A 19896-nucleotide genomic window follows, 5' to 3' on the forward strand; every position below is an offset into this window, starting at 1 on the left:
AACACAGTTAAGATCCCTACAGTACAGATTCCTGCTATGTACTAAAGGTTTGAAATAGCTGTAATGGAAATATAATTATAAACATTCATAATTTCGATAATGTAACGATCCTTCACAGACTTGATTATGATTCCGCACCAATCCATAAACCCATCGGAAAAGTCACTCACAATCTAGCTCACAATGATAAATCTGGTAAGTCATGTCATGCCAAAAATAAATAAATTGAAGGAAAACTGGCAAAAAAGTTGAAGAATTGGTACAGAAGCGTAAAAGTTCAACAGTAGGGGGGGTGGGGGTAAGACGGACATGTTTAGGAAACACTCTATTTTGACAGTGTAAACAATGCGATAATTAAAATTTTATCTCCATACTATATGCTTCAACTAAGGTACTTTACAGTCTGCAAGCCGAATTTGCAATAAAATTTGATTTTCCATGACTTTTGAGATAATTAAAAAGGGATCTCCAAATGTATGTTTTTGAACAGTGTGGGTAAGACGGACCGGTAGGGTGGGTAAGATGGACACGTTTGGAAATTTAGCTAATACGCCTCTAATTGTGTTAAATAATGTTTGTGGCCGTTTGTATTCGGTAGATCAATCATAGTAGAATCTAAATTTGGCCTTCAATCTCTTAGCGAAACGTGTTTTTGCAAATTAAAATCTATTTTGTAAATTGGAAACCTCCATAGACAGATAAACGCCTAACAGTATGCAATGCTCTAGTAATTTTACAAAGTTCAAACTGTTCCAACAACAAAAATTCTAATATAATTGATTTTTGAACAAAAAATCAACATGAAATGCTTTTTACGGCTTCCACAATCATTTTTGTACTCCATAGATTTCAATCTGTGAACAATGTTCGTGTCTTAATGTGTTTCTTACGGCACTATCAAAGTAACCCCAACACTGTCCGTCTTACCCACCCTCAAGGCGGACCGTCTTACCCCCACACAACGCAAACTATTCATTCCACCACCATTATTCATAATCCATGAAATTTACCTGAATTTCGTTGTGTATAGGACGGAACAGCTTAAAACTACTGGGAAACTCAAAATAAAATGCAGAAACTTAGCAATTTAATGTTAAAAAGCTTATTTATTGCCGCCTCAAAATTAGATCCCAGCACAAAAGCATGTAGCCTGGTAAATGATTGATTATTTTTTGCACGTTTGACATATGTATTCTCTCATGGAGTGGTTCAATAATCATCAACTGATAAGAAGATATAGTTAATCGTAAAAGAAAGTCAAATTTCAGCTCTTAAGTGACAGAACAAGTCAGTGGTCCGTCTTACCCACCCGGTCCGTCTTACCCCCACCCCCCCTATGAACCGGAGTAAAACCGTGCTCTTTATCGCTAACAGCTAATCCACTCTATAGGCTTTATCCGGAGCCAAACCACCCCGCGCCCTACATAGCATCGAGTTATGTCGTAAAGCATAACTTTGTTCCATTCGTCTTGCTATTTTTTTCATGGCTGGGGAGGAGAACTTGGCTACCGCGTGTAAAAAAAAACTCGAAAGAACTTCTACTTTTCTAAGCTTTCAAGAGAGCGACACTTTCCCTACAATGAGGGTCCTTTCACTGGTGTAAAAAAATTGGTGGAAAACAGCAACATCAACAAGCGCCAATCATGCGCGAGAAGAGTGAAGAACGAGGAAGGCATTTGTTTTTGTATCCAATAAATGATGACCGTTAACGGTGTCTAGGTTCGATTCCTGGTCGGTCGAAAAATTTCTCGAAATGGACGTTTCTTTGACTTCTTTGGACATTGCTTGCTACACGATATTCTAATGAAAAATGATAAAAAGACTTCGCATGCAAATTATCTAAAGAAGAAAAATTAATACTGACCGGTTGCCCTTGAAGAGCTGATAAAAAAACCTGTGTCCAGGTCAAATTTCTGTTGATTTTTTTTTTATTTCCTTGTTAATGCTGCGCCGCCATGAGCCTCTGGGTCTGCGTCTGCTGCGATGTCCTTCTGGGTTCGAATCTAACGCTTGTTTGCAAATTTCGTTCCCGCCCTTGTGTAGAGTATGGATGACCCACTTCAACATCCAATCCCACATTTCTGTCGCTATCGGCTTTTGATGACATCGACGATGGAGCTCCACGTTGAAGATTCAATTGCACGCCACCATGCACGAATTATATACCTACCGTGGGCATCTTTTGATGAAGATCTGCAGCCGTTGAGTGTTTTCCGCTGATACACACCAGGTATCACTGGCGTGCAGCAGCACGGATATCACGTTCGAGTTGAATATTCGGATTTTGGTGCATCGACTAATCTGCTTGTTTTTCCATACATTTCTTAAACTCGCAAAGACAGCCTTCGCCTTCTTGAGCCGTGCACCTATGTATGTCGATCTTGGTGCCGCCATCGGCCACCATTTGCCTACCAAGATATTCGAAGCTTTTAACATTCTCCACTGCTTATTGGCCAGCTACCGTGAAGCTAGAAGGGTTGGCTGACCGTGTTTACACCAGCGATTTGGTCTTGTTGACGTTGTTTGTAAGACCTGCCGCCGAGGAGCGATCGGCAAGATCATCGAACTTCAGGTATCAGAAGGCTGGCTCCAGACGCCCGTCAGTCAGTTCGGAGTCATTCAGTTGCTCCATGGTAATGGGCTGCCTCAGCAACCCACGATTTGGTCCTCGATCAATCATACCTACCAGGGTCTCGTCGATTACGATAAGGAACACAACCGATGATATTATACATCCTTGCTTCACTCCAGCAACGGCCCGGATGGGATCGGTCAGCACACCGTTGTGCAGTACTTTGCATGAAAATGCCCTGTACTGTGCTTCAATGAGGCCGATGATTTTCTAGGGGACACCCTTGCACCTAAGAGCTCCCCACATGTTTTCGTGATTGAGACGGTCGAAAGCTTTTCCGTAATCAATGAACACCAAGTAGAGATTCTTGGAATTCATTGATTTGCTCCAGGATGATACGGAGTGTGACAATATGATCTACACAGGATCATCTGGCACGGAATCCTGCTTGCTGCCGCCGGGGAGTTGCGTCAATCTTCTCCTGTTTCCGGTTAAGGATCACTTGTAGAGAACTTTAAGAACGATGCACTGCAACAGGATGCTCCGCCAATTATCGCATTCAGACAGGTCACCCTTTTTGAGCACCTTTACTAAGACGCCTTTCATCCAGTCGACCGGAAATTTCGCGATTTATCATATGTTGCAGAATAATTGATGCAGCAGTTGTGCAGATACTACGGGGTAAGCTTTGAGCATCTTTGCGGCTGATATGTTATCCACCTCCAGGGCCCTGTTCGATGTCATGCTACAAATGACTGTTTCTATCTCCTGCATTGATGGAGCTTCGGTTGTGACACTGGTAATGCGTCGAATTTTTGGCAGTTCATGCTGAGATGTTGGTGACGTGGCCGGCACTTGAATAAGGTTTCCAAATCAGCGTTTCATTTGGTCATCCGGGCCAAACGGTGTCCAGATGTGTCTTTCACGGGCATCGAAGCAGTCATCTTAGTCCCACTAAGGCGACGTGAGACATCATCGTAGAGAAGACGAATGTCGCCGGTATTTGCGACTTTCTCTCTTCGTCGCCTAGGGATTCCACCCACGGTGTTTTGTCCAGCCTACATGAGCGCTTCACTTCCTTCCCGAGAGCCGAATAGTGCTGACGACTTTGGATGCTCGTGTTTTCGCTCGCTCTCTCACGGCTTAGACGTTCCTTGGCTCCTCTATCTTCTTTCAGATGCCATCTGTGATCCACTGCTTTCTCCGGGTGCGTAGCTCACCCAAATTATTCTCGCTGGTGGTGATGAAGGCGTTCTTGATGGCGCTCCTTTGATCTTCTACGCTTCCACTTTCCAAAGTATCCGCAGCACGGTTCTCCAGCTCCTCGGCGATGGACCTTTTCACCACAGCGTCTTCCAGCCGGCGCGTGTTGTACTGTTGCCCAATTTTCTCCTCCTGTGAATGGATCCGAGCTATGTGCAGCCGGATCTCGCCGACTAGGAGATGATAGTCGGACGCAATGTCGGCGCCACGTTTGTTTCGCACATCAAGAGGGCTCCGTCTCCATTTCCGGCTGATGCAGATGCGGTCGATTCGATTTTCCGTGACGCCATCACGGGAAATCCGTGTCACTTTATGCACTGGTCGGTGGAGGAAAGAGCCATCCCCTAATCACCATGTCATTGTTACCACAAAACTTTGCAAACAGCTCTCCGCCAAGACCATGGTATCCCATGACGTGCTCATTGTCCGAGCTGTCGGAACTAACCTTCACGTTAAAGTCGCCTATGAGGATCTTGACATTACCTTTTGGAATGTTATCCACGACAGCAGTCAGTTGGCTGAAAAGTTCTTTTTGTCTTGCAATGCGGCAGCATCGGTTGGCGCGTAACATTGGAACATGCTAAGGTTCTGAAACCGTGTTCTCCAAAGTTCGGCCAACGGTCTTCGCTCAGTTATAGGATCTCAAACTTCATACAGCATAGCTTATTAACTAGTTGTGCCAGTTTACCATGCTGAGCTAGGGTTAATACATTCCATGTTCCAATTCTTGTCCGTTGTGTCACGCTCAAAGTAGTTGCCGTTGAATCAGTTCGTAATTTTCAGTTTCGGTTTCTGTAACGGTTTTTGGGTTTCGGAAACAGTAGATTGTTGGCCTAAAGTCTCCTATCCACTGTGGCGGGGCTGCCTCCTTAGGTATAGCTGCCGGTAGAGGAGCATTGCATACTCAGCAGCTGGATGCCAGAACAAACGCTGCTTGAGCCGCACCTCCTTGATGAACAGACGCTCGGGACGAACCTTCTCAATCTAGCTGAAGTCAGAAGGACAACAGTGCCCAGGATGCACCACCAGCTGAGGACACAACTCTTAGTCATTAGTCATCGATTGACCTGTGGAAGCATGAGGTAGGGACTTGTGAGGACCAGAGCTGTGTTGGACACTATCTATATCGGCTCACCGTTTTGCAGACCAGTATATAGATTTCTACTTGTAATAAAGGGCCATAGAATTACGGCATCGTTTAATTCATTTATTTTTTATTATCATACTTGTTGAATGAACAATGTTCACTTCGTATCAACAAATTCTATTATAAGATGCCTTCGTTTTGCAGATGATTGAGAAAGGAAGACCTGATGAACAGTAAGGACGTTCACCATACGACTACTGCTTGCTGTTTAAGAATTCATGCGTTTTTTTAGGTTTAAGCATTCACGCGTGTAATGATGTGCGTGCCAAGATTAATATATTGAAAATTTCGATTGATTGCATGCTCATTATGGGTAGGCTGACCATCCGTCCCGTATTTAACGGGACAACTAAATTTTCAAACGCTCGTCTCTGGAGTATAGTTAACGTTTTTAACTTAATTATTTGTTCTTTCTAGCTGAAATAGCATTGTTTACATCATGCAGTTCTGTTTTTGGACATTGATTTTCTTTTTGTTGAGTTTCCGGAATGTGTCCCGTATTTAAACGGGACAAATCTGGTCAGCCTAATTATGGGGGCAGTGTATTTGTTAATTATACCGATATCACTTTTAATAAGAACCTGGCCGCATACAGTACAAAACTTTATCCCACACTCGATGAAGCACAAGGAAGTGAAGGGATGCAAACTCATTAGAGCTAGCTGCTGTACATTCACGCCATCTATATGAGATGGAATGAACGAAATTAGCATAATTACGGGGGTTTTCTGCGCGCGGCATAACTGACACTGACTAGGGGGATGAAACTCCAACCGACGTGAATCCGATTGGAAACCCATCATCATCTAACTATTGACCGGAGGAGGTAGACCCAGCATTTCACGCACCAGCACACAAAAACACACGTATAAAATTAAATTTTAATTAGGGTAGGTAATCAAAATTTGAACCAAATTGCGGTTTTCTGAAGCAGTGCAAATTTTAAGTGATTTTTTCTCCCACATGGAAATAATTTACTACGGCAAAATCATATGTACATGAAAGCCACGGGTATAAGCTTTCTGTTAGATGGTAAAAAGTTTGTATTTGCACCGAATTTCATTGAAATATTTGATTTTTCATCAACAATGATTTTAATCTTAATTTGAACCATCATAATCATAATTTGAACCAATTTTAATCTTAATTTGAACTTCTGGCGGCAGCAGCTCGAGCAACTCACAAAACAGCCAATTCTATGCTAAACAATTAAAAATCACATGAATCTGCTAATTCTCATACCTATTTTTCATTAGGCAGTGGAATCTCAACTCAGAATGTTCGAAATTCTTAAGGAATTTGGAAACTAAATTTGGAATTTTTCATCCCCCAAGAGTAAACAAAGCAACCACTAGCGCAATCTACAGGCCAACACTAGAAGTTCACCCCCGTTTACTAGTTCAAATTTAGATTAGAAATGGTTCAACTTAAGATAACATTCTCCAAGTAAGAATCACTTAAATTTGATAATTTTATGACAAATAATGCGGAATATTATTCGGTTGGTCGATTCTACGATAAATAAGCTTTCATTTGACGTGTTCACATATTGCGTGTAATACAATGCATGAGCTGTACGAGTGCACCGAAAATGTGCTTTCTCTGGGGGGAAATGCGTGGAATCACAGTGATTTTTCAATTGCCTGTTTTCCATGACAAAAACGCTTTTTTTAATGCTTTTAAAGTCCATGTTATCAGGTTAGATTACGGAAAGCTGTTTAACATCTTTTTCGGGAAAATATTTGCCTGAAAAGTACGTCGTTTTAATGAATTTTGAAATGGTTCAAATTAAGATTACAATTTGACTAGTTCAAAGTTTGATTTCTTACCCTATACGAGCTTAATAATTTGCGCCGATACATGGACGCGTTGAGAACTGTTGTGTTCAGCGGGTACCGTGACCATATCGCTCACGAGTGGGAGTGTTTTCCCGGGTGGTCACCAGACGGGGGACAAATGATGCAGAGGATTTGGGCGTTGTTGGTTGAACTGAGGTAGATGATGTTCACAAACCCGGAAACAGGATGAATATTTATAGTTCTGCGAACGATGAGCTGCGACCAACCCAACGCCAATGCACCACTGACTGGCTTGCGTACGGAAGGAATGGGCGGGTGCACAGATTCCGGAAGCTGAAAACCGCGTGAGGACAAATGATAACGAATGGAAAACACAAGAAGAGGTCGCATCGGCGGCACCGGGAAATGGAATTAGAGAGGAAAATGAGCTTAATTTAATGGATCCGGTAGTGTTTCCGGAGAGCCTTCGGTCCGTTAGGGAATTTTGTTGTTTTTGCACTGCTACATTAATGAGATGGTTTAGAGTTTTATTCAGAGTGTGATACTACGCTGTACGAGGGAGTTGTAGCACGTGAGAGTCATATATGATTTATTTTTAATTGTGGTCACTTGCCACACATCTTCATGATTTTATCGTCACATAAGGCAATACTTCTTGGATTACAGACACAAACATTGCCGCATTCGTCCTTGAATATAACTTTTGGATTGCATACTATCTCCGGGTGCTGGTTTGAACGCATGTCTGAAAAATAAATCATGTTCGGTTTGATTGATTCACGAAAAAATAAAACATTATACTCACAAGCCATAATTAACCCAAAATAACAACAAAATGTAATTATAAAAAATATAGCATGAATGTTTCCCATCACAGTATGATGAACATATATTCCTCCACTTATTAATTCTTACGATTCGAATGTTCAAAGCCATATGCTTGATAGCTGCGGATCGATCTGAACAGTCACATCGTACGATAACATCTCTATCAAAATTGATTCCGATCTGCTTCACGCAAAATAATTTCATATGAGATGCTATTTATGGGTGCAAAATCACAGAACACTTACATTGCTGTTTTTCACTTCACATAAAATAATCACATTCCCTTATTCCATTCCGAGTTTCGCACAAGCAACGCTGGGGCTCGATCGTGTCACCACAAATGTCTTCTTCCAAAAACTGTGGACTAGGAACAGGGACGGCTCTTCCTGTTTAAAACAAGTTTAAGGGTTAGTAAGTGGTTGTGATTTGGTGAAACTATATCAAACCTGTATGCAGCAAATAGCATATTGCCAACAAAATTATCGCCAAAGAGCACGAAAACTTCATGATTAGTAACTGAACTCGTAGAATGCGAATAGTGGAATCGTTATTCACACGATATAAGTTCAGTTTAAAAAATAACAAGCGGCGTTTCAAAGCCTGAAAGGTAAAGCTTATTGCATTTACTAGCCTCAACGATGGTCGGGCATATTTGAAAACTTGATATTTTTTATCCCTCTGTTATTGTTTTACGGTCAAAACGAGTTTAACCGTGGTGTGATCAGCAAAACATACTACACAGGCAAAATACGGACGGGGTACCTTGATGCATGAATAAATGCAATTGCAAAACATGAAATTCACGGCAATCAATCCATACCACTGATGCTGTAAGCGCACGGGTATTCAGCATGGCCATGACAGTGAGGGTAACGGGTTCGATTCCCGATCGGTCCAGAAACTTTTCATTGACCAGCCACACGATATACACATGAAGAATTGCCAATCGCAGAGAAAGCTCTCAGTTAATAACTGTGGAAGTTCAAGTAGAACACTAAGCTCAGAAGCAGGTTTTGTCTCAGTTCTTGCATCAATTCATTGCAGCAATGGAGAATTGATCATCTCATCATACACAAATCCAGCTCACTACTTTGAATCTAGTACTTAACTGATTGTGTCCTATTCTAATTCTACATTATCGAACTAGTCGCCTATGTGCTGCTTTCACTTTTTACTTTGTCCATGGTAGAAGGATTAGCACGATAATTGTTGCGACGCCGCAGCTTTTCTTTGAACCGGTCTAATATATGAACCCGTCTAGCCACAACATAAATGCAGCATGACAGTTCTCGTGCTTTAGTAGTGGTAGGTGAAATGACAGTCGATGACTGAGGTAGAAGATAAAAGTAACAACAATTTCGCCATCGTAAAAATACGTTGTAAAAAGCAATTTTCTAACACTAAAGTTATTTCGGTAATTAGGCCAAATTAATCGTTGCTGACAATTCAGTAACTTGTAGGAGTGCGGTGTGAATTGATGTTGAAAATCCGTAAGTTGAAACCTATAGAGAAAACATGTAAAACGTAAGCGAATACTTACCTGGCTTTTCTCCACTAGCTGTGCAAATACCGGTACTTGGTGTGTCCTGAAACAAGGAATATTGCCAGAAAACCTGCCGTGCCAGTGGACGTAAGTAGATGCGAGAAGAAAAGTTGTGTGAAATTCAATTCATAACTCAAAATATTTGTGAACCCCCAAAAATAGCATCCACGCAACATAAATCTATTAGGGTAACGGTCCCAAATATAGTCCAACCAGGTTGGAGAATTTCCACAAGAAGTCGTGACAAGGAAACCACTTAATTGTAAGTAAATTTAAGTTGAGTTAATGTAAGGAAAAATATTTAATAATTGCTTTAATAAAATTACAGTTTAACCCTAAAAGGGTTTCCTGGGGTCCATTGGACCCCAGGCGCCTTTCAGAGCTCGTCTTCAAGGAACACACTCAGCGAGGTGACGAAACTGAGGCCATGAAGGTATCCCTTTTAGGGTTAAGCATCGCTGTAAATAAAACGGCTGCTTTAAAAACCGGTTTCCCTCTCGGGAACAATAATGTTGATCTGTGGCTCTGGTTCCTTTTCTAGTCCGATTGAGGGTCCATAATAAGTTGCCGTTATCCGTCTGTTGCAGCTATTAGCTTAGGAGAAGGTCAGTGCCAGCCGATTTCGAGGGGAAGCGCAGCTGATGAAAATTAGTAAGTGCCGGGGCTGGGATCGAACCCATTACCATCCACTTACGAAGTGAACGTGTGACCGCTGCGTCACGGGCCCGGCTTATTAACTCATGTTGTAAGTGGAAATCTCGGACTATCGTTTTTGAGTAGTTCTGAGGAGTGCTGATCGAGGCCTTCCTATAGTGCCCTTTCGGACCGCCAGCTCAATTTTATATTGGTCCTTCGAATTTCAGACGCCGATTTATATGGAACAACGATTGCGCCGCTCTAAAAGAGAAAACAGTACCAAAGAATTTTATTATTTTTTATTAGGACTTCGCGAACACCGACCATGTTTCGCACACGTGTCAAGCAGCAGCAGGTGAAATCTAATCAGCAAAATGTTACAGCTCCGGCTCCGAATGAAACGAGGATCAACTTTGTTCCAGGTTTCCGTGTATCGATCGGTGCTACCCTATCCGGTAGGCGTTCAAATACAAGCCGATCTTCCCGTATCAACGAAATCGACAGCCAACCGAAAGTCCTGTTGTTGGAAGAGCAGATCGAGGAAAATGAACTGAGGGCTTCAATCGAACGAGACAAGATCCTGACTGAAAAGCTGGTTCAAGTTACGGCTCGAACATCTGCAGCAGCAAAGGTAGAAACTCGAGTGGGTACACCAATGTATTCCAACATGTCACCTAATGGAACGCCGAGTCTATAAATGTGGAAACAAGAAGCCCAAACGTGCAGCACCATGTGAATCCGGAGTCATTAAATCATGCAACTCTGCTGCGAACCTGTAACAATCTGCGTGTTCCCTGAAGTTAATGCAACCCTGTTTGAAGCGTCTCGGCTTTTCGGGCCAGTATGAAGTTGATCACCAATATTAACTTCTTTTCCCGATCAACCTAGATAGCTGTGTAGTGTCGGTAGCGGTTAGTTCAACTGGCTAAGAATAGCACTACGGAGCGCCTGTTTCAGTGGTAGGAGTCCGCTATTCAGGTGACCCCTAATTCAAGGTGTTATGCGGCTTTACGCTTACCGTGCCTAGGAATGAATGGTTAGGGGGGTCTTATAAAAACCTAATCGCAAATGGAGCCTGTGGAGTACCAGGGCACCCTCCACAGTATTTGTCCTTACTGTGCTAACCGGAGCAATGGCGCAGTGGACCTTGCGTTTCTCCGAGATAATCAGTTGCCCTTCTTAAGTCTCAAATTTGAGGCTAAATAAGGGTGGGGTTATTCAAATGCTGTTAATTAGCTTACATTACTACCTATATGGTTTCGCTTAATGCGTTTTCGCCATGGGCGTTTTTCAATTGACACCGATTTGGTTTGTCGTTGATGTTTCCTTTTTGTGCTGTGATTGTGAAGCGTGTAATCCTGTCTAGTTTGGGTAGTGGCTACGGCTAGGAAACCTCAGATCAATTTTCAGCGTAAAAAGCGTGCGTGGCCCAAGTGGCTCTACTTCAAAAAACTCATTCTCGTAGGGTAACTTCTGTATAGGTTACCTTGTGAACCCAGTTTTGCTTCTTTCATTATAAATGAAGTGTCGTGCCTCGAGCATGCTATATCTTAGAATAACGTTAACAGTATGTTTCAACCTTTTCTTATGTATGCCTTCAAGCAAGCTCTTGTATTCAGCAAATTTTCGCTGATATTTGGCAGTATTGCTACGATGATTACCCTCAGTGTACCAGTAGCCGCTCGTGTTCCAATAGCCGCTCGTGTTCCAATAGCCGCTCACGAGTGTAGAAAACAAAGTTCCCTGCCAAATTACAATCTTTTTTCCACGGATATTCAAAATATGCGTGCCAAATTACACACGGATGCAGACAACCATACATATTTATGCCAATAAACATTACTTTCAAGGCGGTGAGCGGCTATTGGAACACGAGCGGCTACTGGTACACTGACGATACATCATCTGTACTAGCTCAAACATTAATTTGAGATGCTTCAGTTTGATGGATTACTTAGGCAGTACAGTTCATGGATAACTTAACATAGAATTGCACCTAACCAATCTCTGTATGAGCAGAATTTGTCATGAGTTGACTGATTGGAATGTGTCAGATGAGGAGTCTCCATTTGACCTTCTTTGCACTTTTGAGTGTTCCTTCGCAAAATTTGCGTATTCAGGCGTCCCTGCTCAACGAACTAGGGAACCCGTACCAATTGGTTGCGACCATATGTTGTGGATAACTCGCTTCCATTGCTACTCCAAGAGAGTTTCATTGTGGTTTTGTACCTACAACGCCCTCTATTGTGGTATACCATAACTATTGCTTTGAAAGAAGCTTGTCCTCTGCGGTCTGTGCGGATTGCAAGAGGTATTCCTGAATGGAACTCTGATGTGTTCATATCGTCGGATAAACCATTCTTTTGTATAGTTACGAATCTCTGACTTCCACTTGAGAATTATAGCTATAGAATCGACTTAGTGGGCCCTAAAAAGCTCTGCTTAATTCAAATCTCCAGGAGGAAATGGGGTTTTGTCCTATTTTTCTCCAGAGGGATTTGAGTATTTCAAACATATTTTGAACTCTTGTAGTTTTCTATTGGGTATTTTCAAGGCGTGAAATTACTTCACAGTTTTATCCCGAAAGGGTGCGTGCGTTGTATAAAGATGGAATGAGTTTCAGATTGATCTAGTTACCTCGTTCTTTCTGAAATGCTAGAAACGCATTGTCGAATATCACATCTGTGATGTTCATCTGGTTGACATGCCTATTCATCTGAACTCACATGCCTCCCAATTGGGGATGTCCACAGTGACTCTTTTACACAAAGTTGTATATGTTTTAAAAAAAGTACTCGCTCAAACGAAGGTTTTGCTTGGGTGATTTCTTGAATATTGAGGATGCTTTCGATGCCGTGCTTTTCAAAACCATATTGAAAGTTCCATGACGTCACAAGCTACCTCCAATGAGCTATAGGCTCTCTTTACGTTATGCGTTTAACAGTGTCCTTTTCAGGGCACTGACCCGTTGTGGTATGGGCTATGAGCTCTCTCTGCGCTTATGCGTTCATTCCCTCATCTAGGGTACCCCTTCCTACTTCATCACCTTTCCCTTTCCTAATCCCATTCCATCCCTTGTCCCATTCTCCCTCAGGTAAATGATGAAATATGCTTATATGTATGGCGATGGCACAAATGTCCCAAATGGAGGATGACGTGCCTCTGGAGCCGGCCTTCTGATACCTGATACAGCAAAAATTTGAGCTGAATTGATAAGGTCTAAGGTATCGCTCGACTAGTCTGAAGTTTATATGGTAAAACTGGTACAAATATGTGCAGGAATGGCATAGTTTTAGTTTTCTGCCACTAGATGGCACTGGAAGCGTTCAATAACCCTTATTTTTAGTATTATTATAGGGAATTCTATGCGGAACATCTTTGTTGAAGACCGCTAAGTGATCCGATGCATGCTAAAAAATAGTTGTACCCTAGACTTAGTGTATCGAAAAAACAACCAGTTTTTATTGATGCTATTCGATAATGTGTTAAAATCACCACGTCAAAATTATTTAAATTAAAAATATAATCTCATACCACCACTTTTTGATTATTAATGGTTTTATATTTTTCACAGTTCACTAGAAATATGATGCATTTGATGATGTGGGATTTATATTTTTATTGCAACCTTTTGATGAAATATTCCTGTTTGAAGGTTAGTGCAAAATTACCGCACGCACCCTGTAGATTCTGAAAGCATCATTTAACCCTGCAGCAGTCACGCTGTTGTATTTTGTACAATAGTTAAAAAAAACTCGCCTGTTCTACACAAATCAACGTGGTGCTGTTAGCGGTGGCTAATTTCTGGAAGATTAGGAATTTTAGGATTACTCGGGCATTGTTCTTTCTGGACCTAAGATTTTTTTGGTGATATCAGCAAAACATTCGTAAAAAATTATAGTTGAACTTTTTCAGGAATTAACCAACTCTTTTGAGGATTAATCCAGAATTTTCTTTATGATTACCCTAAGCAATGTTTTCCATTTGAACATAATGGAAACCCGCCCGATTTTTTTTTTTCAAAATGTCTACATAATGTCCTTCATGACTAACTGGAGTTCTTTCAGTAATTAATCATCCAGTGTGCTTGATGGTATTCTTGGAATGTCCAGGACATCTATTTCTCTAAGAACCAATTAGCTGAATTATTCCGAGCACATCCTTGTCGAAACCTCCCTAAAGATTGTTTTATATTCTCATATACTGCATTTACTCATTTCAGAGCATAATCCTATAGAAATGATAATTGACGTTTTCCTGGGAGGATTGAAAATTTTATGAAAGTTTTCTCATAAAAGTCTTGAAACTCTCACTGAAGGAATCCCTCGAGTTATTTCTGTGAGAATTCCTGAAAGAAATGCCTAAAGAAATTCTTGAAGAATTTTTCTGTAGGTATTTTCAAAGAACTCTCAAATAATGGAATTTTTGAAAAGATCCTGGAATTCATTCAAAAGAAATGTTTGGAGGAATTTAAGAAGGAATTCCTAGAAAAATTCTTGGTGCATTTCATAGAGAAATTCTGGGAGAAATCCTCGGAAGAATTCCGAAAGAGTCTTTCCTGGGTGAATTCCTGAAGGATTCCTTGAAAAAACGTCTGAGAGCACTTTGAGCATGTAAGTTCTTATATGTTTAAAGTAAGTCACATTGACTTCTACGCAACCAAAACCTACGGTGCCGTGGGTGACTCTTTTGAGGCACCGTCGATCGGGGTGACAATGGGTCTGGGGGGTGAGATTGGGTCAAAACGGAGAAACATAAAATTTGAAATAACTCATCAACTATCGCTAATTTATATTGAGACCTTTATATTATTTCAAAGAGGAGATGTTTTTAAACGTCATGATGCAGAATAATATATTTAGCAATAATCATTTTTTTGTTAAATTTGTGGCTAAACTTATGTGATGAAACTACTAGTAAATCACTCTGAAAAAAATTCTCCTTCGCAATGTTCCACACAAGCACCTAACCGTAAATTCTCTTATAAGTAGTTAGCTGTAGGTATTACATGGTTGATGCAATGAAAAAAGTGGGCTGTCAATGCACTTTATATTTAAAAAATCAATATTTTCGACCCTATGTCTAAATATTAAGAATGGGGGTGAGATTGGGTCAAGCAAGATATCGAATGCACATAACCTTAACTAGAAATTCAACTTGTTATCCAGTCCCCATTTGACTTTAAAGTCGTACTACGTTTACCGTATCTTTATAAAATCACGCTTTTTTCGAAAATATGTCGAAGAAGTGTCAAGCTAGTGTGTTCATACGATTATTGCCTAAAATCATTTATAAAAATACACCCATGCGTTTGGACAGCTCCTCTAATCATCATCTAGCCTTTAGTGTATTGCAAATTCGTTTCTATGTTATTGCGAGAGAGGGTCGAATAGTGTGAAATGTTGTGTAACATAATATTTGAACGACCTTCTATCTTCAGAGGCCAATGATCATGTACATAAGAGTTTATAACGAAGGGTTTGGTTAAACATTTCTTATGCAGTATACTAAAAATATCATGTTTTTTTCTTCAATCAATCTTTCAATGCGTCCCTCCCTCATTGTAATCTTCCCCTTCCTCTCTTGGAGGTTGAAACTTTAAATGAGGATGATTATGGTGGCTAAAAATGGCGATACAACATACAAACGTTATTTTATCAAATTTTAACATTTTTTTCGGTTGTATTAGCCCTTTTAGGTGGTTTTATCATCTTTTTAAAATTACCTAAGTTTTTATTCGTCATGGTTACATTGTATTTTAAATAGATTTACTAGATATGATCAATAAAATTAACTTGTATTCTTAGATAGGTGACTTCGAATACTTTGACCCATTCTCACCCCCTCTAAGGGGTGAGATTGGGTAAATTTTCAATAATTTGTAGCTTAGTAAGTAATTCATATAATGTGATACTTTTTTGCTAAACTCTCATTACCACATAGAAGAGTATACATACCAAATAAAAAGTTATTCCGACTTCAGTTGCATTTGTTATTTAACAATTAATCTTTGAGTATCCTTTTTTGACCCATTCTCACCCCCAACGACGGCATGTATGTTGCTTGGAAGAATCACTGGAGGACTTATTGTCTCGCTTATTGTAAGAATTGCTAATGGAATCCCTGAGTATACTTCTGAAGAAACTGCTGGAGGAATTCCTGAAAGAATCCCTGGATAATTCCTGTATGCATCTTTTTTAAATTATCTTCCACTACTAGTCGCTGGATGAATTCCTCCAGAAATTCTTGAAGAAATTTAAAATAAACCTCTTCAACCTGGAATGATTGAAGGATTTTTGAAATTTCTGAAGGAACTCCTTAATTATTTTTTAAAGAGAAGCTGAGAGGAATTTCTGAGGACATCACTTCAGATATCCCTGGAAGAATTCCCGTAGAAATTTCTGAAAGTGTACCTGAAGGAATTTCTTGATAAATTCTTGGATGAGACCTAGCATGAATTCCTGGATAAATCCTCGGATAAATTCTTGGAGCAATCCCTGGAAGAATTTCTGGAGAAATCTCCAGAGGAATTCTTGGAGGTATTCTTGAAGAAATTTCTGAAAAAAAATCAGGAAGGAATCCCTAGAAAAAAATCAGAAGAAATCTCTTCAGGAATTCCTAGAGGAAACCTCAGACAAATATTCTGAAGAAATCCTTTGAGGAATTCTTAGAGAAATTTCTGAAGTAGGAATTGCCAAGAAGAATTCCTGTAGGAATACGTGGAGGAGCTTCTGAATAAATTTCTGGTGTAATCCCTGGAGGAATTCCTGGTGCAATTCTTGGATAAATTCTTGTAGCAATCCCTGGAAGAATTCCTGGAGAAATCTCCAGAGGAATTATGGGAGGAATTCCTGGAGAAATTTCTGAAAAAACCCCTCGAGTTGTTCCAGGAGGATTTCTTGGAAGAATTCTTGGAGGGATTTCTTGTGGATTTCCTCGAGGAATTTTTGGTAATTCTTCCTGGAGGAATCTCTGGTAACATTCCTGGAGAAATTCGTGGAGAAATCTCTGGAGGAGTCCCTGAAGCACTCCTTGGTGGAATATCTGGTGGAATTCATGGAGGAATGCTTGGAAGAATCCCTGAAGAAATCTCTGAGGAAATCCTTAGAAAATTTCCTGGAGAAATTCTTGGAGACATAATTTCTGAAAGATGTCCAGGAGCAATTCCAGGAAAATTCATGTTGGAATCCTTGAAGAAATGCTTGGGGTAATTCCTGGAGGAGTTCCTAGAGAAATTATTGGAAAAAATCCTGGAGGCTTTCCTGGATAAATCTCTAGGGAAATTCTTGAAAGAAATACTGGATGAATGTCTGGAGGAATCTGTAGAGGAATTCTGGGAGATTTCTATTTATATTTCTATTATTTCTATATTTCTGGAGAAATCCTCGAAGGGATTCCTGAAGGAATCCCTGAGGGAATTCGTAGAAAAATATTGTGGAGAAATCCCTGAAGCAATTCCTGGAGGAATCTTTGGAAGGATTCCTGGAGGAATCCCAAAAAAAATCCTGAAGATATTCCTGGAGAGTTTCCTGAAACAGTTTCTGCAGAAAGCCCTAGAGGATTTCGCAGAAGAATCCTTGGAGGAATTTCTTTAAGATTTCCTGGAGAAATTTCTGGAGGATTTCTAAAAGGAATCTTCGAAGGGTTTCCTAGAGATATCCCTGGGAAAATCCCTGGAAAAAATAGGGAGAAATCCCTGGAGGAATCCCTGAAGCAATTCCTGAAAGAATCCCTGGAAATATTTCTGGAGAAATCCCTGAAAAATTTTTGAAGCTATTCCCGAAAAATTTCCTGGAACAATATCTTAAGAAATTCCTAGAGGATTTCCTAGAGAAATTCCTGGAGAAATAGATGAAAAAAATTCTGAGGGTCTTCCAGGAGCAATTCCTGGATCAGTTCCCTGAGAAATTCCAAGATGAAATCCTGGAGCAATGCCTTGAGGTATTCCTGTGGGAATTGCTGGAAGAATCCCTGAAGGAATTCCTGGAGGAACCTCTAGAGGAACTCTTGAAACAATTACTGGATGAATTTCTGGAGGATTCTCTAGAGTATCGCGCCCAAAAACTAGTTTTTAGGACACATTTGGCTTTCACGAATTTTGGTAATTTTTGCTCAACTTCTACAGCATTGGTATCAAAGAAGCAAATAATCAAAAAACATTAGAGAATATTATCCAGTTTAAAAAAATCCTTCTTATTACGTATATTAGCGTGTTTCAAAACGAAACCTATCAAAAAATCAACTTTTGAAGGTTTTTTTTCTGATTATAAATGTGATAATTACACTTTTTTCCTTCAGTTTTATTGGCATACGTTGTTCGGAGAACTTGTAGCAAACAAGAATAGCTTTCAATTTGTGCTTAAAGAATTGCGTTTTGACAAGTTTTAGTGTACACACCTAGAAAATATCATGTAATTTTAAGTTTCCTGAACCTGACATATACGAGCATCTTCAAAAACACAAATTTAAAGGTTGAAACACGTAAATTTACGTTTTTCAAGACACCCCAAAATAAAACTTTTTTTAGCGTCTAGCAATCGCTAGAAGCGATTTGACAGGCAAAACATAGAAAAGTGAAATAACGCCATGCATGGGATTCGAACACCGGATCTTCTGATCGTGAGCCACAGAGATTACCCCTCGGCTATTTTACCGTGTTGGAATGTGGCTGATGAACGTGATACTAATTCTACGTTTCTGGTGAAACGAATTTGTTGACATCTAACGCAACCAACCAGCACTTACATGATGCGCGTAAAATTGAGTCCAATTTGTGATTCAGTCTTGAAAACGTTTACATTCTTTGGTGATTCCGTTTCGTGCAAATTTCAGAATTTCTAAATGTGTAGTTATGATTTTTTGAAGTTCAAAAATAGTCGAAAAATACAAAATTGATTTGATGCACCTCTTAATTTCAATGGATTTGGCTGAAATTTTGACCAGTTACTTCTTTTAGGATGCCAATCAAAATATGGCGGTGGACTTGAGAATCCGAGAACATTTTTGGAAAGGTAGACGGGCCTACTGGGCACTGTATCTGACGATCGTCCGATGGATTTACCCGATATAGAACGATTCTCCGATTTCAACCATTTAATCAAGTCAACAGCATGAGAATGAGAAGGATATTTTCTACTACCGAAAAATGAGAAGCCAAAACGTTTCAATATCGTTGTTCATGACATGAACTAAGCAAGGAACGCATTGTGCAGGATGATATGTGTTTGTATGGTACAGGAAGGTATGTCCTTGAGTAGTTCGGGTAAAAGTGGTCTAAACTTTACATAGAATTTCGCAAATTTAATACCACATGCTCAGACAAAATCTGATCTTACAAATTTTAGTGTTGGCAATCGCATGTAACTTGTACCTAACTCCGAGCTGCAAAACAGTAAACTATGCAAAAGCGCACTTCAACGCTAACCATTCGAATCGCCCATATTTCACTCACTTTAGCGCAATAAATCCGCTTAGTTCTGCACGTCTTCAAGGCAGCAATAAATCCGCTCTCCCCGTGTGAGCTTTCTACATATTTGGTGGAAAACGAAAACTGCACCCAACAGCAGCAGTGAATTCCTATACAGAAAGAAAACAGAAGCAGAAAAAAACGGAGAAATTTACTGATATTTATTGGTGCATTCCGAAGATGTACATTTTACTACCATCGAAGACCGCCGTGCACCACGTGGAGAGCTCGTTGATGGGCCATGGCTGCTTATTCTCGGAGTGGGTTGCAATTCTTTTCCCATCTAATGTGATGTAATTCAACAAGCTTTTCCTCTTCTGGAGGCATTGGAGGCGAACCACCACCGCTCGTAGGTACAATCAATCGTATTTATTCGATATCCTGACGGAAAAACGACACGCTTTTGGTTATATAGAGGTACGTGAGTGTGGGAGGAAGGGTGGTATAACGACGCAAAATCGAGTTTTATTCGGTGAACAAATGCAAATCACGACCTGTTAGTGGGGCATTTATTTCGTGTCACAGGAGCATTTCCGGCTGCTACTAGTGGTTTTCTTTTTAATAGGTACCGTAATATGATGTTTAGTTAGTCAGCAGCCAAAGGTAATGCTAATCACAGTGGAAAACAGTTCATTTAGTCAC

General features: G+C 40.3%; 1 long non-coding RNA gene across 1 annotated transcript; it reads right to left on the reverse strand.

The window, feature by feature from the left end:
• Positions 1-7287: 7287 nt before the first annotated feature.
• Positions 7288-8553, reverse strand: LOC109430317 (uncharacterized). Its single transcript, XR_002134933.3, has 4 exons — positions 8056-8553; positions 7855-7995; positions 7587-7789; positions 7288-7526 (listed from the first exon to the last, which is right to left on the reverse strand). It is a non-coding gene; the product is annotated as an uncharacterized LOC109430317 (long non-coding RNA).
• Positions 8554-19896: the final 11343 nt, after the last annotated feature.

The sequence above is a fragment of the Aedes albopictus genome, chromosome 1, assembly GCF_035046485.1.
Source record: "Aedes albopictus strain Foshan chromosome 1, AalbF5, whole genome shotgun sequence".
Lineage (NCBI taxonomy): Eukaryota > Metazoa > Arthropoda > Insecta > Diptera > Culicidae > Aedes > Aedes albopictus.